This window comes from Arvicanthis niloticus, chromosome 3 (genome assembly GCF_011762505.2).
Source record: "Arvicanthis niloticus isolate mArvNil1 chromosome 3, mArvNil1.pat.X, whole genome shotgun sequence".
Taxonomy (NCBI): Eukaryota; Metazoa; Chordata; class Mammalia; order Rodentia; family Muridae; genus Arvicanthis; species Arvicanthis niloticus.
Genome location: NC_047660.1, coordinates 97,810,010 through 97,832,556, shown reverse-complemented (window position 1 = coordinate 97,832,556; position 22,547 = coordinate 97,810,010). Strand labels below are relative to the sequence as shown.

General features: G+C 39.8%; 1 long non-coding RNA gene across 1 annotated transcript; it reads left to right on the top strand.

Moving 5' to 3' along the window:
- Positions 1–2,717: 2,717 nt before the first annotated feature.
- On the top strand, positions 2,718–21,215 carry LOC143441781 (uncharacterized). The gene is made up of 3 exons (XR_013109457.1): positions 2,718–2,955; positions 17,842–17,979; positions 18,072–21,215. It is a non-coding gene; the product is annotated as an uncharacterized LOC143441781 (long non-coding RNA).
- Positions 21,216–22,547: the final 1,332 nt, after the last annotated feature.

The following is a 22,547-nucleotide window of genomic DNA, read 5'->3' as shown; positions in this document are numbered from 1 at the left end:
TAGTTATATTTGATTCAATTGATTGCCAACAGAATGAAATTTAATGCATGGAAGGAAGAGAATCTTTCACTTTGGTCGGCTGCAAAGAAAAGAAGAGACAAGCCAAAACAATGACAGAAAATCAATGCAGGGATAATTGTCGGGAGCAGCATGGGGTAGAAAAGATCCATGCTATATCAACCATGCCAATGTAGCAAATGACTCTAGATGGTTTACAAACCAGCCCAGTCCCAAGGAACATCAGAGTTCATCTGGAAATGGCGGAGAGTCTGTATGTAGGGATAACGTACTCTGAGTAACAATGCCTCAGAGCCATTTCCATTTTTTGCTGTTGTTTGTAAAATTGTTGAAATTCTCGTGGACTTTCTGGGTCTTTACACCTTAGATATAGATACGTAGATGATACTGTTTTGTAGGTTATAGGGATTCTATCTCTCTCTCCCCTCTTCACTTGTGTGTGTGTGTGTGTGTGTGTGTACACATGTATATATCTGGGGACACACATGTGTGTATGTACAAGTGGTAGAGGCCAAGTATCAACCTCAGGTACACTGCCTAACTTTATTATTGAGACACTGTCTCTCAGTTGGCCTGTAACTCACCAAGTAGACTGGGCCCATAGGTCCATCTGGCTCTACATCCCTAGTACTGAAATTCTAATCAAGAGTGACCATGCCCATCCTTTTACAAGGATGCTGGAGACTGAGTTTGTGTTTGCATGGCAGCACTTTACCAACTGAACCATTTATAAAGCATTCTCCAGCCCCTGTTTATATTGGGCTTTTTAATTTTGTACTGGGCTTTTGTTTGTGTGTTTTAGTTCCTTACATAGTCGAGAGATTAATCTTATGCCAGATGAAGAGCTAACAAATAACTTTTCTTATTCTGTAAATTACTGACTCGCAATTCTTTTGATAGTTTCCTTTTCTGTGCAAAACAGCCTTAATTTTATATAATCCCACTGGAATATTCTTGCTTTTGTTTTGTGTACTTTATATCTGACCCACAAATTATTTCTAACCTAATGGCTTAAGGCTTTCCGCTATATTAGTTTCTAGTAGTTTCATAGTTTTAAGTTTTATCTTGAGGTCTTTCATCCACATATAGATGAATCATACACACACACATATGTGTATATATATGCATATACATACATACACATATGCTCACAGAGAGGGGGAGAGACACACACAACACACACATATGCAGAGAGAGAGAGAGAGAGAGAGAGAGAGAGAGAGAGAGAGAGAGAGAGAGAGAAAAGTGGCAGGAAGGGGGGGATGGAGGAAGAGAGAAAGAGAAACTCTATAGTCATTCATGACATATGAAGACCATTCTCCAGCCCCCTCCTCACACCACACAATGAAGAGTCCATACTTTCTATAGTGCACGCACTTGGAAAAAAAAAAAAAGAAAGAAAATACACCTTGATCTTATAAATAAAGGGAACAGTGAGCACTAGACTAGAAACTAGAGTGGAGGTAAAGGCTAGTATAAAAATATAGTTAAGTGGCAAGAATGAGTTCCAGTGTTCTGAAGCACAGTTCATATGCCATGACACTTAAAATACAATTTAATAAGAACCTATAGGGTACCCCAACCTTCTTCCTTCTTCACAGTCACCATGTGTCTCTGCACAACAGGCCTTGAGCCACACTTAAAGTAAACTAATGGTTCTGCTCTTCTCAAATTACCACGTTCCCTGAAAATTCAAGTCTCCATTTAAATATTGTCCATTTCATTGAAGCTTCTTATAAAGACCCAACATTAGATCAGTTCCAGTTATTACTGTACTATACTATAATTACTATACTATTACTATTATAATTAATTTCATAACTGATTACGGCTCTTTCTGCATCCATCTTAAACAGTAGTTAGAAGCTGTGATAATTTTCTTTATTTGTACATTGCACTGGCTTTAGCTCTATTGTTCCTCATTCAAATTCCATTTCCAATGAGTAACCATACTGGATCGGATCTCTTATTCTGAACGCGGAGAATTTCACAGTGCTCAACACATATTGGCTGACTCGCTTAATGAATACATCCACATTTCACCTGCTTTCCTAAATGGCACGTCCCTGAAGACAACCAGTTGGCAGACTGATGGCAGCCTTGCTGGTATTTATTGACTCAGTGTTTACTCACTCTGGAGAAAACACTTGCGCATCATAGCCACGCTTTCTTTGTGATGCTTTAAATGAAGAATGTACAAGTGGCTTTGAATTGTCACTAGAAATTCTCAAGGCTAATCTTAGTGTGGGCAGATTAATTCCTTCCTTCCTCAACTCAGCCGCCTGTCAGGGCGTGTTTGGAGGTAGTAAGAGAAAGAATGATAGCTGCGGAGGTGAGTCACTGAGAGAAACCACTGCCTGGATTGTGGAGGGTGGGCATCTACCAGCTGCAGGACTGCTAGCCCCACTGTGACATCCACCCATTGCCCTTGGTGTTTCAGCAAAGGACTGGACACAGGGGAGGGCTCAGAGTACAGCTTGTCTTCAACTGTTTTTGATGCAGCTCTTATCCATGAGTTTGTAGCCTCATTCACAGAAGCCACAGTGGCTTTTCCAGGACCTTCCTCAGACTTCATTATGGCCTGATGCTCTTGCTCAGTGTCCTGCTTCTTTGCTTGTTTTTGTCAACTTGTGTTGGGAGTTAGTCTGTTGCTATGTATACAAGTGCTAAATTCTGCACATTGGCCTTTGTCCTGTAAACCTTGTCCCCTATTTAAAACTAATTAGTTAATAAAAGTCTGGAGCCTGTGGTTGGGCAGTTCAGAGAGGAGGGTGGGTACTTGAGGATCCAGTGAAGGGTCTCAGGAGAGACCAGGAGGAGGAGAAGAAAGAAGCAGACAGAGAGAGGAGGAGGCCACCATGAGGTCAGATGGATCTTGAGCATGTGATCAGGAGAAATGCACCCTGAGGACAGGCTGAAGGAGCAGAAGCAGCCAAGGTGAGTCTCAAACAGCAAGTAACAAGGAGTTTGGATACAGGTGAAAACAGACCAGAACCTGGCCAATCTAGGATTATAACTTGTCAGTAAAATGCCAGGTTTTTGTGGCTTTTATACTTGCTATCTAGAATAAATAATTCATTTACAAACTTGACACAAGCCAAAAGAACAAACCTCATCTGAGAAAATGCTTTCATAAGATTTCATAAGACTGGGACATTTCCTTGATTGGTGATTGAACTGGGGGACCCAGCACCAGTGGAAGCTGAAACCCTTAAGTAGGAGGTCTTGGGTTTGTCTACCAATGGAAAGTTCAAGAACCCAGTAGTTGTCCAGTTTGCAAGGTTGGATGTCTTAGCTGGTCTTCAGTATATGCCAGAATCTCAGAAAGGTATGCTCTCATGCCAGTAAGGGAATGGATTTTCCAGCCATAGTCCAAACAAGCAAGCAATGAGAGCAAGCCTCTTTCTTTCATGTCCCTTACAGAGGCTGCCAGCAGAAGGTGTGGTCTTGATTAAAGGTGGATCTTCCCACTTCAAAAGAATTAAGCAAAACATTCCTCCCAGGTGTGCCCACCCTTTTGAGTTTTAGTTACTTCCAGGCATAGTCAAGTTGACAGCCGAGAATGGCCATAACAGATAGTGACCACCTGGAGCGTACAGCCTGCATTTGTTTGCATGGTTTGCATCTGGTGCACAGCACAGTCTTGAGAATAGAATGGAGCAAAATAAGTACTCAATGTATGATAAATTAACTCGAACACTCAGGGTATGTGATGCTCAGGGTTTCAATGGATATGTTTGTCTTAATATCCTTCAAAAGTTCTTGTGGTAAAGGTCTGGTGCTCACATTGGAAGTTGGTGGGAGCCAGTAAATAATCTTGGGTAATTGTGAACAGACAGTCCCTTAAAGGACTCATTCTGTGTGTGCTCATTCTGATGCCATGCACAGCCATAGTAGGGCAATACAGAAACTTTCTTGGCTTCTGCATAAGGATGGAATGTTTATTTTTCCTTTTGCTGGGATAGAATAGCCTGACAAGACAATGGTTATGAGTACTGGCTACTTCTCCAGAGGACTCATGTCGAATTCTGAGCATCCACATGCATAGCACACATGTGGCGCACAGATGCATGCAAAATACATGCAGGCAAAACACCCATACACATAAAATCAAAATTAAAAAAAATTAAGAATGTCTTTTTACAAAGTACTCTGAGAAAAGTAACTTAAGGGAGAAAGGTCTTATTTTGATTCATAGTGCAATAGTACAATCTGTCATGGCAGGGAAATCATAGCTGCGGAGCTTATGGCAGCTGCTCCCTTTACAACCAGAGTCAGGAGGCAGAGAGTGATGAGTTCTAATGCTTGGCTCAAGTTCCTCTTTTATTCTACAATTTAAGTCGTCTTCCTACCTCATTTCACCTATTTGAAAAAAAAAAAAGAAACCCTCACAGGTATGTCCAGAGGTAAACCAGTATAGATAACCCTTCACAGGTATGCTTAGAAGTCTGTCTCTTAGGTGATCCTAGATCTGGTCAAGTTGACAATATTAAGCATTACAACCTGCAAATCCATGAAGCTTAAGATATAATGGAGAAAGAGTATAGTTGGACCCCAGTGCACTTCTGCTTTCTTCCTTCCCTTCTTCCCTGCCTTAGGAGTAACAGGTTTGTTCTGCTACACTCACATCAGCAATAAAGCCTTGCCCAAAGCAGAAGCCAGCTGATCATAGAGTGAGAACTCCACACTGTGAGCCAAAGTAAAGCGTTCTCTTTGTTTATTAGCTGATGGTGTCTAGAATTCAGCTACAGTGACAGAAAACTGACTAACACAAAGGCCCCCAAAATTGGGGTCACTGCCTAAGAATTTTATATATTTCATGACTTCCCCACTTTTTATAGCCACTTCCTGCTGTACTGCAGTGCTGTTAGTCTTTCTATGTGCACACAAACTTTCTTTGCCTCTTGTTTCTCACAAACTGTGCTCATTCCTTGATTCCAACATTAAGTATTACTTATTAGGACAGAGATACAAAATCAAAAGGAGATCGGTGGCACCAATCTTAGCTCCTTAGGTTGAGGCAGAAGTATTACAAGTTCAAGGCAACCTGAGATACAGAATAAGTTGAAGGCCAGCCTTGGAAACTTACTAAGGTCCTGACTTAAAATAAAAAGGGCAAAAGAGGCCCCGGGGAAATGGCTCAGTGGCAGACTGTTTGCCTGGAGTGTTTCATGTCCAGTACTGCATAAAAAACCACTCAGAGAAAATAACCTGACTGGCAAAGTTGAGTATTATTAATCAACAAATTAACCAACTATAGCCTGGGATGCAACTTCAAAATACTTCAAAAATAATTTTTTATGAATGTGTTTCTTTTTATGTTTTGTGAATTTTATCTAAAAATTAATGTTTTATTGCCATATATTAGTTATAGGTAATAATGTGTCTCACTATGTTTTATACATGTATATAATGTTACTTCTATTACTCTCTCTTGTCTCCTCCACTCCTGTTAATTTCCTTCCTCTTCCCAAATCTGTTCCCCTCTGCTTTCTTGTCTTTTGTCTTTTCACATATATAAAGCCCAATGAGTTGTCTACAGGTGCATAAATAAAAGATTATTTACAGAAGCTTGGGTACTTTAGCAGTGCCTATCCCATTACAGGAAGTGACTTCAATCCTCTGGCAACCATTAACTGCCTATAGGCAATCAGAAAGGGGTAGCCATGTGAGTCAAAGAGTTACTTCTGCATGTATTACGTGTATATACAATAAATCCACAGGTTTATTCCTATGCATGTATATACCACATTGTCTCCTGAAAGGTAGAATTTAATCAGCAGTGACTGGGTCCTTTAAAATAAATGGTACTTATTAGATTATAATTTCACAACAGACTGATTTTCCCCAGTCAGTAGTGATACTAGTAAGGCAGAAACCAGATATCTACTGATAGCCATGGAGATAAACTTAGCTCTTCTCCGAATAGTACACTGAGCTATGAATAAAGCTGTTTCTTGATGCTTTGGGACATTTGTATCCTTCCTCTCTTTTCAGGCTAGCCTCTGGTAAGCACAGAGAAGATATAGGCATTCAGGATCACATACTCCTAAAGAATAAATACTAGAATCACCAAAGTCAAGATGTTTATCTTTGCTTTCCTTCCCTTCCTTAGAAACTCACATCATTTTGAGCATTGGGATCATCTAGAGACTAAAGTAAAATGGGCTAGACACCAAGGCTGATTAGAACACTATTGAAGTGATGCAGATTTGAGACATAAGCTATTCATTGTGGGATGCCTGTATTAAATTGCTGGTGGCTTCCAACAAATGGGACATTGCTCTATTATGAACATAAAACGGTATAACAATGTGTAACATCAGCTTTGAGTGTATGGCTGACACATTTCTACAGCAGACTGTTTATCCCACCCAAACCTCAGTCTGCTCTTACGTAAAATTGAAATAATGAGAGCACCTGCCTAATACTGTTCTTGTGAGAATTTAAAGGGCAAAGGGCATGAGTGTTTGGCACAGTGTTCAGCAAATTGTGAGTTCTCAGTAGTTGTTAACTATCCTTACATTGTTTTGTAAACATTGTCTAGCTGAGAACTGTCTAAAGCTCTAGACACCCATAGGAAAGGGTTAATATTTCTCTGACATCATAATCCTAAAGCAAACATGGTGGTTTAGATGCAATAATAACTCTTCAGTCCTAGCTAATTTGCCATCAGGGAGCTTAGAAAGATAATACTTAATGAGAAAATGCACAGCCAGTCTGCATGTGTTCTTTTTAGTCCAATTCTCAAGAGACAAAAGCTAGCTCAAAATAAAAGTGTTTGGGGGAAGTGCAAACCTGCAGAATGAAAGCTACTGGCAGAATAACCAGGTTTCTCCCTTCTCCAGGCCCGTGTGTCCACGTGCAGCAGCCTCTATGTCACCCCGACTAAAACGCTGCTGCTACAGTTTGATGAGAGGAAAGAAACCTCATCTGTCAGTGTAAAAGGGTATTCTGGAAGTCTTGACTAAACTATTTTGGCTTCTTCCTCAGCATCTTTGGTGTTTTCAATTACATTTCCAAAATAGATGCTTAAATTGCCAGAGGGGATGTTTAAAATGAGAGAACTGTATTCTAAATAATTTTGTTAATCAAGAATGAGAAAGGAGAAGAGAAAATTCATTAACCTGAAGGAAAGCCCAGTGACAATTGCCTGTCCAATATTTTATAATCAAGTTCTGCTCAAAGATCCAGAGGAAAATTACTTGGGTCAGCTCATCAAGGGCATAAAAACATTAGTCAACTGCAATGTAAAGAACATGTAGTTTGTCTGTCTAGCCATGTTCTTCTGTTTGCTTATGTTTGCTGCATCTAAAAACTAGGGGAGAAACTAAAATGTATCATTTTACTGATGTCACCCAACTGCATCCGGTGTGTGTGTGTTAATACAACAATAATTTTGATTTTTTTTCATGTCAAGAGAGAGCCCAGCTTTCTACCACAGATTAAACTGCATAGTTGCTGATGCTGAAACTGTTTGTGGTGAAACATATTCCCATATTTTTTTTATCGGGAATAGATACTATGAAGAGAAAAAGAGAGGATAAGGGTTGGACTAGGAAAGAGTCAGTAATAGAGGACCTCCCCAAGACTAGACAAAACAATGGACAAGACCCAGAGAAGGAGAGACTTTTTGAATGTGCAAAGAAAGACCCCACATTTCAAATGATGTGATGATGAAATACATGGTCTATTCTTTACAGTAAAGAGGAAGGGTGTTTGTCCAAGCTAAAAAACTGTAAAAATAGAGGTGGTCAAAAAATTTAGGCCTCAATTTTGATGGCTGATGCATAAATTAAGAAAAATGATTAAAGGAATCTTTTTGTAATCTCAAGATAAGGATAGTTAGTCTTATAAGTCCAGGTATACTAGTGAACAGCTTGAATCCCAGCATGTGGGAAGGAGAGAGGCAAAGGCAGGTGGATCTGAGTTTAAGGCCAGCTTGTTCTACATTGTAAATTCCAGGGCATCCAGTGATACATAGTGAGGCCTGTCTAAAAAAAAAAAAAATGAATGAACAAACAGAACAACAAAAATAACAAAAATTTATAGAACTGGGGCCTTCCCAATTGACTCCAGAAATAATTTTATTTGTCAGAGTTATATTTGTTTATACTTCTGATTAATTTTTCTTTTGTTTTATTGTATATTTTCTTTATTTACATCTTAAATGTTCTCTCCTTTCCCAATTCCTCTCTGGAAAACTTCTATCTCATCCCCCTCCCCCTGCTTCTATGAGGGTGCTCCCCCACCCATCTACATACTCCCGCCCTATCCCCCTGACCCTGGCATTCTCCTACACTGGGGCATGGAGCCTTCACAGGACCAAGGGCCTCTTCTCCCACTGATGTTGGACAAGAGGGCATCCTCTGCTGCATATATGGCTGGAACCATGAGTCGCTTCATGTGTACTTTTTGGTTGGTGGTTTAGTTTCTGGAAGCTGTGGGGGCAGTTCTGGTGAATTGATTTTGTTATTCTTCTATGGGGTAACACACCCCTTAGCTCCTTCAATCCTTTCTCTAACTCCTGCATTGGGGACCCTGTGCTCAGTCCAATGGGTGGCCATAAGTGTCTTCTTCTGTATTTGTCAGGCTCTGGCAGAACCTCTGAGGAGACAGCTATATCAGGTTCTTTGCAGCAAGCACTTCTTGGTATCTGCAATAGTGTCTGGGTTTGGTGACTGTATATGGAATGGATCCCCAGGTAGGTCAATCTCTGGCTGGCCTTTCCTTCAGTCTCTGCTTCACACTTTATCTCCGTATTTCCTCCCTTGAGTATTTTGTTCCCACTTCTAAAAAGGACTGAAGCATACACCCTTTGGTCTTCATTCTTCTTGAGCTTCATGTGATTTGTGAATTGTATTTTGGCTATTGGGAGCTTTTGAGCTAATATCCACTTATCAGTAAGTGCATACCATGTGTGTTCTTTTGTGATGGGGTTAACTCACTCAGAATGATATTTTCTAGTTCCATCTATTTGCCTAAGAATTTCATAAATTCATTGTTTTTAATAGTTGAGTAGTACTCCATTGTGTAAATATACCACATTTTCTGTATCCATTCCTCTATTAAAGGATATTTGGGTTCTTTCCAGCTTCTGACTATTATAAATAAGGCTGCTGTGAACACAGTGGAGCATATGTCTTTGTTATATGTTGGAGCATCTTTTGGGTATCTGCCCAGGAGTGGTATAGATGGGTCCTCAGGTAATGCTGTGTCCAATTTTCTGAGAAACTGCCAGACTATTTTCCACAGTGGTTGTACCACCTTGCAATCCCACCAACAATGGAGGAGTGTTCCTCTTTCTCCACATCCTTGCCAGCATCTGCTTTCACCTAAATTTTTGACCTTAGCCATTCTGACTGGTGTGAGGTAGAATCTCAGGGTTGTTTTGATTTGCATTTCCCTGATGACTAAGGATGTTGAACACTTCTTTAAGTGCCTTTTGGACATATACCTCAGTTGAGAATTCTTTGTTTAGCTCTGTACCCCAGTTTTAATAGGGTTAATTGATTGTCTGGAGTCTAACTTCACGATATATATATCAAATGTAGGATTGGTAAAGATCTTTTTCCAATCTGTTGGTTCCCATTTTGTTCTATTGACAGTATCCTTTGCTTTACAGAAGCTTTGCAATTTTATGAGGTCCCATTTGTCTATTGTTGATCTTAGAAGATAAGCCATTGGGTTCTCTTCAGGAAATGTTCCTCTGTGCCCATGTGTTTGAGGCTCTTCCTGACTTTGTCTTCTTTTAGTTTCAGTGTATCTGGTTTTATGTGGAGGTCCTTGATCCACTTGGACTTGAGCTTTGTACAAGGAGATAAGAATGGATAGATTTTCATTCCTCCACATGCTGACTGCCAGTTGAACCAGCACCATAAAGATCTAAGTGTGAGACTCCAAACTGCAGTCAAGGAGCACAGCCTTGGTAGCACTGGCCTCCCTGCTTGCTGTACCCACAGCACATCTACCTTCTTGGGATGCTTAATGTTGCCAGAACGAGTGACTCTGTATCAGTTAGAGACCTGGATGGATAACCACACTGTTGTCTTTCCTGTTGAGGAAGTGCATTGAACTTTTAGTTGGAAAATTCAGGATTGACAGTAAACATGTAGCCTCCTTGAAAATGCTTCACTGTCTTAGAACATCAAGGGGAAATGATAAAAGAAGGCTTTAAAAATTCTGATTGCAGACACACATGCATTTCTATCCACTTTTATGATTGTCACAAAATGAAAGGTATTTAAAACCCTAAGACGCCTTTTCAGGCATTTCCAGCATGCCTGAGCTTTGACAAAAATCTCATTTTTTACTGTTTATCACTTGATCCCTGGACATTTGTATTCTGTTTTGAAAGCCCACAAAAAGGTCATTTCATTCCCTGATAAAGTTTCATCCCAGGAACCTTCATTTCTATGTAGCAATGCAAGTAAAAAGTGACCTTGGAGAAATGCCTCTTGTGATGGGCGAAGTCCGTAGCTCTTAAGCACCACATTTTGACATTTGTTGCTGATCTCAGGCCTCAGCTTCTGAATTTGTTGGTGTGGAATCACTTATTGACTTCTACCTTTATAAAGTCAATTTGTTCTAAAACAGAAACTTCTAAATAACTCAGTAGATCAAAATGTTTTATAAATATGCTTACAACATAAAAACTTAGTACACGAAAGTGCAAAAATAAACTCAGCCACATTTCCACTTTCTAAAATGCAGCCATCTTGGAAGATTTTTTTTCATGCTTAATTTTAGTGTCAAAATTTACCAAGTTTGAGGTGAAATCTCTCAATACAGTTTTGTATAAAGCCTTTATACAAAATGACTTTTAAAAATTACCCCTGGATATTTACACTGAAAGGAACAATCAGAAATTCTCAGCTCGTAAGTATGCAAGTTGATGAGTTTTCATCCTCTGAGCCCTTGAGACCAGTAAATGTATCACAAAGCAGAACATTATCATGTGCCAACACAAGCCCTGCCCAGTGTTCTGCATTCTCCTAATGAGTAACCCTGGACACTGATGGGTCTGGTTTTGAACTTCATATCCATGGGATCAGGCAGTGGGTATTTTTCATGTCTATTTTTCTCCTACAACAGTTGCCATGTGAGCTTCACATGCAATGCTATATGCAGCAGTAGTTTATTCTCTCTCTCTCTCTCTCTCTCTCTCTCTCTCTCTCTCTCTCTCTCTCTCCCTACAAATGCTATGTTTTACAAATACTGGGTGAGAAGAGTGATGTTCATGGTTACTCCAGAGATAAAAAACTGATCTCTGGCATTATACAGTGAAGCAACATTTTTTCAATATTTCATAAGAATCTAAACACTAAGGATTAATTGAGATACATGTTGAAGTTAATATCTTGACCTATCTCTCCAGCATCTATTGAACAATTAATAGCAACAAATGCCAACTAATTTCTCAAAGCAGGAGTTATACAAAACTTATTTTCAGGCCGTAACACATGACTTATTGACTCACATAGCCAGAGCATCAGAGTAATATTTTTAATGGAGGGGAAGGATAAAACCTACAGTGGACACTCCCATGCTGGACTCCAGTGATGTGTGTGTGTGTGTGTGTGTGTGCAGGACTCCCATGAGTCCCTCAGAATGTAGTGTTTCAAGTTCAAAAGAGTTTACTTTCTTAGAAGATATGCAAAAATCTAAATGGGCACAGAAAATAAACAAACTCACGGGAAGTTTCCTTTTCTGGTTATGTCTAGGATACATTTATAACACAAAGGGATTTGTTAATCCATGAACAAGTTATTTGCTGACAAAGAGCTGCACATGTTGATGGGTCACAATGCAGTGAGTGCTTCAGGAGATTATGCACTTTACCCGACACCACCTCAAACATTTATCATTCTGAAAACTGAGAACACTCGAATCCTGTTTCTTCGATGTTCTGAATAAGATGGTACATTATGATCAGCTATAATTGCCCTACCACTCAACAAATTCCTGCCTAACTAACTTTGTGGTCAGTGACCAATACCCCCTTTCCCTGTTCACTTGCTCTTTTGCCCCAGCCTCTAGAGTCCACAATGTTACAGTCTATGTTTCTGAGTTGTACAGTTTTGTGTATGTGTGAGATCATATGACATTTGCCACTCTGTGCTTACATCATTTAATGTAAATTATGTATCTTGTGTGTCTACTCAGCTTTTCAATAAAATGATTCTCTGTGGTTTTCCAAATACTACTTATTGTAACCACTCTCCTTTAAAATCAATAAATGAAATGCATTGCTTTACCAAAAGAAAAGACAGACCTGTGTGATCATCTTAGTAAAATTCTCAGAGAAAAAATTTCCAGACAAGCAACATCTACTCACAACAAAATTATCAATGCATTAGGTCTAAAGAGAAAGTGACTTAGCCTGATAAAATCCAGACTTGAGGAGACAGAAGCTTGTGTCACACTGACCTTCCTGCTGAGATAGAGAAGCACATTAAGACACACATGCTCACTTACCAGTTCTTTTCAGAACAGACTGGAAGACCAAGGCAGAGCAGTCAGAAAAGGGGTCGAGTTGGTCCTTCAGATCAGTGATCTTTGGCAGCATCCTTGTCAGAAAGGCTTCTGGAGCCAGTGATTACTGGGTAGCCCTTGTCCGTAGTCGGAAAGGCTTCTGGAGCCTTGCCCCTACTTTTGCAGAATCAGCATTTTTTAAGCCTAGGGAGGTATACTTTGCATTTTTATTTAAGTAATTCTGATATCAACTGAAGCTTGAAAAGCCTTTCTGAGCAGGAGGCAGTACCAACCAAGGCTTAGAAATTAATCCCATCTATGTTCAAATTCTTCTGCTGGTTACAGAGCTATATAAACCTTTGCAGCTTACTCAACTGCTCTGACAGTCTTCTTTGTTGTGTATAAAATGTGTTTGCAATATCCATCTCCTAGGGTTTCGGTGAATTTTCAACAAGGGTAATGCCCATGAATTGCCCATCAAAATACTCAGTATCAAATTCTTTTTTTTTCCTCATTGAATAAAAAAGTTTTTTATAAAATTCTTGAAGTCTTAACTTGGACTCCGCATGGATGAGACAGATTCAACTAACTTGATCAGGAAGTCTTTTTTTTTTTTTGAAAGTTCCAGGAAAATCTGGGCGTCTTTCAGCCTTTGCTCACTTCCTGACATGTGAATGTCGACAGCATGGGAACAGAAGAACCTAGGGCAACTTTCTTCTGCTGTATGTGGAGATGGATATTTTGTGGGCATGTCAAAAAGAGAAGAGCAAATTTGAGGTTCCAAAATAAAGACAAATGAGAGAAAATAGGTCTTCAAGAGAGCAGGAGAGACGGCATAGAGAAACTTTTTTTTTTTATGTCTTCGTTACTTTCTTTTCCTTTTAAAAAAATTGGGTATTTTATTTATTTACATTTCAAATGTTATCCCCTTTCCCAGTTTCCCCTCTGCAAGCCCCCTATCCCATCCCCCCTTTACCCTGTTTCTGTGAAGATGCTCCCTCACCCACTTACCCACTCCCTCCTCACCACCCTAGCATTCCTCTACACTGGGGCACCAAGCCTTCACAAGACCAAGGGTCTCCCCTTACATTGATGCCACATAAGGCCCCTTCAGCTCTTTCAGTCCTTCCCCTAACTCCTCCATTGGAGTTCCTGTGCTCAGTCTGATGGTTGGTTGTGAGCATCCACATCTCTATTGGTTAGGATCTGGCAGATCCTCTCAGGAGACAGCTGTATCAGGCTCCTGTCAGGCAAGCACATCTTGGCATCAGCAATAGTGTCTGGGTTTGGTGTCTGCATGTGGGATGGATCTTCAGTTAGGGCAGTCTCTAGATGGCTTTTCCTTCAGTCTCTGTTCCACACTTTGTCCCTGTATTTCCTTTACACAGGAGAAATTCTGGGTTGAAATTTGGAGAGGGATGGGTGGCCCCATCCTTGGGGCCATGCCAAAACTCTGGATATGGTCTCCACAGGTTCTGCCTCCCCTCTCTGGGGTATTTCAGCTAATATTGTCCCAGTGTGGTCCTGAGAGGCTCTTGCTTTCCTGGCATCTGGGACTTTCTGGTTGTTACCCTCAGTTTGCCATCCCCTATTGTCACACACCTCTGTTCAATTTCCTGACCCTCTGTACATCTCCCTCATCTCCTCCCATACTTGATTCTTCCCCTCTTTTCTCCTGTCCCTCTTCTTTTTCTCCCAACTCCTTCCTACCCTCTATTTCCCTTGATTATTTTGTTCCCACTTCTAAATAGGACTGAAGCATCCACTTTTTGGTCTTCCTTTCTCTTGAACTTCATGTGGCCCATGAGTTGTATCATGGATATTCCATGCTCTTTGCCTAATATCCGCTTATCAGTGAGTACATATCATCTGTGGTTTTTTGTGACTGAGTTACCTCACTCAGGATGATATTTTCTAGATCCATCCACTTGCCTGCGAATTTCATGAAATCATTGTTTTTAATAGCTGAGTAGTATTTCATTGTGTAATACTATGTACCACATTTTCTGTATCCATTCCACTGTTGAGGGACATTTGGGTTGTTTCCAGCTTCTGGTTATAAATATGGCTGCTATGAACATAGCATGTGTTCTTCTCACACGTTGGAGCATCTTCTGAGTATATGCCCAAGAGTGGTATAGTTGGGTCTTCAGGTAGTACTATGTCCAATTTTCTGAGGAACCACCAGACTGATTTCCAAAGTGGTTGTACCAGCTTGCAATTCCAGCAGCAATGAGAAGTGTTTCTTTTTCTCCACATTCTTGCCAGCATCTGCTTTCATCTGAGTTTTTGATCTTAGCCATTCTGACTGGTGTGAGGAGGAAGCTCAGGGTCATTTTGATTTGCATTTTCCTAATGATTATGGATGTTGAACATTTCTTTAGGTGCTTCTTGGCCATTTAGGTTTTCTCAGTTGAAAATTCTTTGTTTAGATCTGTTGCCCATTTTAACATAGAGAAACAATTTAAATCCAGCCTTTTCTGAGGCCACACAGTCCTCAGCAATCCTGAGCTAGCATGACTGTTTCTTCTCATCACAATCTTTCATATTCCACTTCTGAAAGGAAACATGTTAATTGTAACAAAAATAAACCTTGACTAAGGCAAAGTTATGCTTTAGCACTGACCCAAAACAAGGCTAATGTTTGTAGCAGACCTGGCTGCTGGCACGCTTCTGCCCCATGCAATATTCAAGATGTTCTCATCTTTTATCAGAATCTTTAAAAGAGAGAAGCCCTGACCATCTGTACCAGTGAGCACACACACAGTAGGGAGAATGCAATATTTACATGCTCAGTCGAACCCCATGAAAATATAAATCTAGCATAAGCTTGTCTCTGATTCATGGACAAATAATCTGTCAACTTCTAGAATAATGAAGAATATGCACTCCCTGAGTTTAATAATATCAAAGTGGCAAATAAATTTGATAGTTGAAGTCTTTTGAGTAGCTTGTTTTGCTAGTACCATAAGAATAATCTCCTTAAAAACACAGATGTGTAGCGAGGTAGAAAGCGCTAAGACATCATGAGTCTATCCTATGTTTGCCCTCCCTATCCTGTTTAATATCTGACCAAATGGAATACTGGGACTTATATAGAATTTCATTTCAATTAATCTGTGGGAAAAAATTGATGATACAATTTCTCTCATTGCTATCACAAAGTATCTGGCAAGAAGCAAGTTAAGAAGGATGGGTTAATTTTGTCTTACAGTTCATGAGAATACTAAAATTCATCATGGCTGGAAAGGCACGGTGCAGGAGCAGGCTGCTGCTGGCATGCTGCATTGGCTTTCAGGAAGCAGAGAGAAAAAAATGGGGCTGGGCTCCCAAACCTCAAGACCTGCTTCAATGCTCCACTCCCTCCAGCAAGGTTCCACCTCCTAGGTCCCACAAACTTCTCCATTTGTCTCTCATTAAGGAAAAATAAGTAAAACATTGGAGTACGTTTACCACGAGCAAGCATGGATTTGAATTCTCTTCTTCTCTCTCCTTGGCTCTTTCCTCTTCTTCTGTCTGTCTGTATGGGTCTGAATTTATCCCTGCCTGAACGTTATCTGTTTGTTCCCATGTCCTTGTGTCCCTTGCTTTGTATATGTTAAACAATGCTGAAAGCATAGCATAGGGGAAGGAACGAAGAGCACGTTAGAGAATCTAACTGTTTTACAGGGGATTAAGTTACTGGCTCCAACTGACTCCAACTGATTGAGCTAGAGAACAGTACTATAAACATCACTATTAACAACCTATATCCATGCTGTATCCAATGTTTAGGATGGACATTTGCTTTATACAGTTGCTTTCAACTAATTTGTTGCTTTCAACAAAAGGACATCACAAAACACACACACACACACACACACACACAGAGGCACACACACAAACACACACACATATTTACACATACATTGCTCTCTGGGTCAGGGTCATGGAAGAATACATATCTTAAGATTACAGCTATGCATTATTTTAGGTGGTAAACACTGTTTACATGGGAAAGCCAAGGCTATGAAAGATTGGTTGTTACATTGTTCTCTGAAGGGCAGGTTAAACAAACTGGAAGAGTATACAGTAGGATATTAGTCTTTTAAGTCACATCAAGGTGTACTACCAACTTTTGCTATGAGGTTCAACAAAGGTTACTATCTCTTAGAATAAAAGATATTTTCATAATAATTTATTACCACACTTTTTCAAATAGCATCACCATTTGCATTGAAGTGTTCAAACACATCAGATTATATGGGACTTTTACATTCAAATCAGAACACATACATCTCATGATTCGGGGGTGAATGGAAGGCACTCTACCTCCACCTAACCACTCAGGAGGTCCTTAAAAAAAAACACCAAGGCTTTGTCATTGTAATTTAGAATAATTCTAGATAATTTAAAGAAACTCTTCATTGACTGGAATCCCATGTTACAGGCTTGGGAATAGTCTCCACTAAAAAGTTTAAATGTTAAAATATTAAATTATGTATATATACATATATATATGTATACATATGTGTGTATGCATATATATATATATGTATATATATGAATGAATTATTTATATATATATGTCTGCAAAATATGAAAAAATATGTCTGCAAAATCTCCCAAAGGCTCTCTTTGTTCTAAATTTATATTTATTTGCTGCTTATGTTCTCATTTAAATGGAAGTCAATCAATCTAAGCACCTCAACCAATCACCAGTAGCGATAGCTGAATGCCAATACATCTAACTTTCTGCTCTTGAAAAAGTAACAACACTAGAGGCCACGTGTCCAGTCACTGTCCTTGTGACTCACGGTTTAGAAAACAGTCATAAGCAGAGAGGCCATCTAACAATGCTCCTAAATTCCAAATAAACATAGCTTAAGAAGTCACAAGAGTGGCTTACTGTCTTAATGACTGCTACCATTGTTTCAGAGTGAAAAGAATAAATAATTGGCAAGATGATTCTTTGGTGTTTATTCTGTGTATTTCTACTTGTCCTTGCATACCTATGAAGCAGAGTCTAGTTTTGCAACATTCATTCATGTTTCCATTTGTCTTTCACTAGAATTCAACAATTCTGATCAACAACCACATCATATGCATTACAGTAACACAACATTATCTAAGCTAGGAGAGATAGAAAGCCAAGCTCTGCCTTTCTATTCATGAACTACTGTGTTTCTCCCAGGTCATAGTTTTTCTTTAGGGTTATCTTGGTTTTGTCAAAGACATGATTAAAACCTCCTTTTAATTTTTTAAATTAAACTTTCTAAGTAGTTGGAGTGGACATTCATGGCCATCATGTCTGAGTCATTATCTCGAGTTAATTCAAGCTTTGCAACCTTGAGTTTTCTTGTTTTCTAGGCTGTTATGTCTATGGCTCATGAGAACATTTTGAAATGGATACTGGATCCTGGATCATCCTCTACCAGGCTGACACTGAAGGACAAAAAGTTGACTTCAAGAATTTCCTACTTCTGAAGATTTTAAGTTAACTTCAAAGTTAAATAATATTTCTTCTTGGGAAAGTATCTGCCTTGTTTTAAGCATGCAGTAACAATGTTTCACATATTTTTCTATTTTCTGTTTTTTAGGGTCCTTTGGGAACTAGAACTCCAACTTTACCATAATCATAGAGGGATGACAGTCATGGAACCTTTATTCCTGACCTCTGCTTGTAAATGATTAGGTCAAGATTTGACTTGCTGTCAATCAGACCTTCACATAGGATCTGGATCTTGAGCAGTCATCATGATGTAGCTGAGGCTGAAAGACATCCCAGTGGAAACCTTGAGTTCCTGCCACCAACCTCACAGAGAATATGTGTCTTTCCCAGAATCTACAGCTTCAGTTCTTCTCAGTTTCATGGGAATTGCAGTATTTTCCTTATTTTTCTGATTATTTGCCTACCTGCTGCTTAAGTTGCCTTGATGTCAGCTATTCATGGCAATTGTATGATAGCTCACATAAACAACATAAAGGGGGTTTATGCATTTGGGTTTATGGCTTTAGAGGTTTGGCTTCATGACTGCCTTACTCTGTGGACTTGTGGCTAGGAATAAACACGATGGTGGCTAGAACATGCAGAGGAGCTCATCTCATGGTGGCCATGACACAGACAGAGAAGTAACAGGAGGGAGCCAGTGTAAGACACAGCCCCAGGTGACCTGCCTCCCTTAACTTGGCCTCACCTTCTAAGTCTCTACCACTTCCCAAATGGTTCACTCAATTTAATTGTTCCATAAATAAAGTCATTGATAAGGCCCAGGCAATAATGACATAATCATCTTCAGAATCACCATCCTGGGCAAATCCAGAGAAGGGCTTTTCGAACTTATTAGGTATATCTTTGTTCAAACAAGTTGACTTTTGGCATTAACCATCACAGCTTCTATAGAGATAGCTGTTACACATATATACATACACACACATACACACACACATACATATACACATACACACAACAGACACGTGCACAGACACACACACACACACACACCTCTAAACTACCAAGCATGGATAGGAACACATAAAATGTGCCTTTCCTCTTCTGTCTGGGCCACAGTGGTGTCATCTATGTAATAGACATGGTTTATAAGATCAAACAGCCTCTTTACATGAATAAAGAGAAAAATGTGAGGGAAATTACTTACAAAAGTTTGAAAAGGTATTATTTTAAGTTTTGTGCTAAACCCAGGAGAATACAAAGGTAAAGAAAATTCAGGGTTGATTCTACTCTGTTCCGAGCATCTAACTTTTTAGGCAATTAGCATAATGTAACCAGCATCTGTACACCATCTATACTGAAATAAGGAACTTAGACAGAAATAGGAGGGAACTGTAAGGGCACAGCCTATGAGTGTGGATTCTTGCTATAGTTGTTCTATCAACAATCCTGGCCTCCCCATGCACGGACAAGCACACTCTTGCTGGCTGACTGCTTCTGCAGTCAGCCACCCACGTACCCCAGAGCAGCTTGGAGCACACATCTCAAAACACAGAACTTCAACAGATCAGTGTTTGTCAGAGGCAGGACTGCTGTGGGAACTTTGGCATATTTTTATTCTTGGCACTGATACTTATCAAGTTTTGAAGACTTTGAAACTCTTACACACAGCTATATGCTTGGCCTGATTTCAGAAAAAAGAGGCAGTAAGACATGCCCCCTCATTGCCTGCCTCTTACTTTTTTGCAGACTGTCAGTGGAAACCATCATGGGTCTGGCTGGCAGTGGTACAGTGGATGGAGCCCCCACTGGAAACAGACTGTTCAACACAGCTTTGCTTCATATCACGCTTCCTCAAGAGTTTTCAGTTAAAGGAGAGCATGTGAGCTTCTGCCTTCCTTTTTGAGTTAACAGGAAGAGTTAAACTTTACCAGACAACATGTTTTGCATCTCTTCTCTTCTCTTAACTCCCAGGAGCCCTGTGTTGTAAGCATAGCAGCTCTGTTTTCTGCTGGAGATGCGGAGGCTTTAATGTTCAGAGGAGCAGAACAGAGTCTCTATTTCTTTCCAGCCTCTGGGCTCATGTCAAACAATATGTGCATGTGTGCATGCATGAGTACATGTGTGTGTGTGTGCATGCATGCGTGCACATGTGTGTGCTTTATGTGTGTTTACAATGATTTATTGTTTTTAATTTTGTGCATGTATGTGGGTATGTGTACATGGATGACAGTGTCTCTGTCTGTGAAAGCCAGAGGTATTGGATCCCTGGGGCCTGGCTTTACAGGCACTTGTGAGGCACCCAGTGTGGATTCTGGAAATAAATGCAGAGACCTACAGCCAGGCATTATGCAAAGAATAAGAGACTTTGGAACAACCAGTCCTAAATGAGATGTTTCCATCAAATCTTTCTCCTCAGATCTCAGGGAACCCTGAGGAAGAGGAGGCAAAAGAGCAAGAGGGGATTGAGAATATTAAAAATACAAGGCCCTCTAAATCAACATGAGCAAAGCTCAGTCATATGAAGTCACAGAGATTTGGTTAGCATGCTCAGGGCCTGCATGCCTCTGCACCAGGTCCTCCGCATGTATGTTATGGCTTCCAGTTTACTGTTTTGATGTGATTCCCGAGTATGTGAGTGAGTGGGTCTTGATTCTTGTGCCAGTTTACTGTTTTGATGTGATTCCTGAGTGTGTGAGTGAGTGGGTCTCTGATTCTTGTGCCAGTTTACTGTTTTGATGTGATTCCTGAGTGTGTGAGTGAGTGGGTCTCTGATTCTTGTGCCTACTCTTTGGCTCTTTTCCTTCTGTTAGGTTGTCTTGTCCAACTTTTACATGATAGGTTTTGTTTTATCTTATTATCTTTTATTTTGTTATATTTTTTAAAAAATTAATGGATGAATGAAAACCTATCTAATACGGTAAAGATTAACAACTGAGCTGTCATGTATACCTTCTAGGAGAGGGAAAATCAGTTTTCTCCAATGGAATGACACTAGGTGTATCAACCACTCCAGGGAAGATCTCACTTTGAGGGGTAGTTCACAAATAATGGACAGTTAAAAAACAGATTTAATTTTTAATTACATGAATGTATGTGGGTATGTGTATCTGAGTGCCAATGTCCCTTCTTATGGATGACAGAAGTAATGGATCCTTGATATGTGGTATGGCAGCATTTATGAGGTACCAAGAGTGGGGTCTGGGAATAGAACTTGGTCCTCTGCAAAAGCAGTATGTGTTCTTAACCAATGAGCTTTCCAGCTCCTTAACCTCTCTCTCTCTCTCTCTCTCTCTCTCTCTCTCTCTCTCTCTCTCTCTCACACTCCCTCTCTCTCTCTCTCTCTCTCTCTCTCTCTCTCTCTCTCTCACACACACACACACACACACATACACACATGAAAGATTTATATCTAACTAAATAACTAAATAACTAGAGATGAAGAGCTTAAGTGAGCTCTTGTTCTCTGCTTTATCCCAGAGTAACAACTGCAGACGTAAGCCCACCCCTTAATAGCAGAGATCTGTGTGTGGCTAGCTAGAGAGGAGACACAGCCTCTTTACTGTCCCACCATCAGACACTCAGCTCTTGGCTATCATATTAACATTTGGGATTTTAAATGGTTCCACCTTAACTCCCAGGAAAGTATGAAACTTAATTTTTCTCTCTTTTTTTTTAATGAAGGGCACAAATTCTATTCAAGATTATGCAGTTAAAAAACTAAATAAAACAGAAATAACATTCTTCTGAAATCCTATTGCATCTCTCAGTGTTGAATATGCAGATTTTAAGTAGCTCATTTTTTGCTAGTCAACTAATAGAAAAGATCTAATCAGAACTGCAGGCTACAATAAAATGAGTAGACAAATGCCACTGAAAAAGTCCCTGGAAGGTTTCGGCTCTGCTAGGCATTGAGTTCTCTTGACACCATGTAATTTCCATCTATTATAATTATTATCACTTACTAACAACCAAACCTTCATCAGAGACTGTGTAAAATACCACAGAAATCCCAGAGATCTTAAAAGGATGACAAGAGACAGACCAGATGATTTTATTACCTTGAGAAAACTGAGGATGAAAATTTGCCTAAATAAATATAACTATCAGGAATGAAATCCAACTGGATGTGAACCTAAAGCTGACATTGGTAACCACTGACCTCATTGTCTTTTGTCCTCTGGGAAGAGACTACTTTGCTGGATTCATAAATCATCCCACCCATGGGCTCGATGGCAAGCGCTTTACAAGTATTTATATAAAATCCACCTCCCTTACTCCTACTTATCAGGCAACAGAGAAAGTGTATAAAAATATCGAGCTACATTTGTCAAACATGATCTGTTTTTATGAATGCTGTAGACATGCAGTAGATTTCCACTGATAGCAGCCGAGGAAATGATCAATTCTCCTGCAAGCTCACCTTGTACGTAGGCTCATTCATTTGCCCTTGTGGATGATTTAATAGACGTTCTGGGAGCTGAAGTGTCCATGATATAAAAGACCAATAGTGAGAGAGAAGAGAGAAGCTAAGGAGCCCAGACCTTTGGAAAATAATATCATACCTTTGTGACTATATAAGCTGCATGGTCTGAATAGTTGGAAGTGGATGTTGTGCTAGATT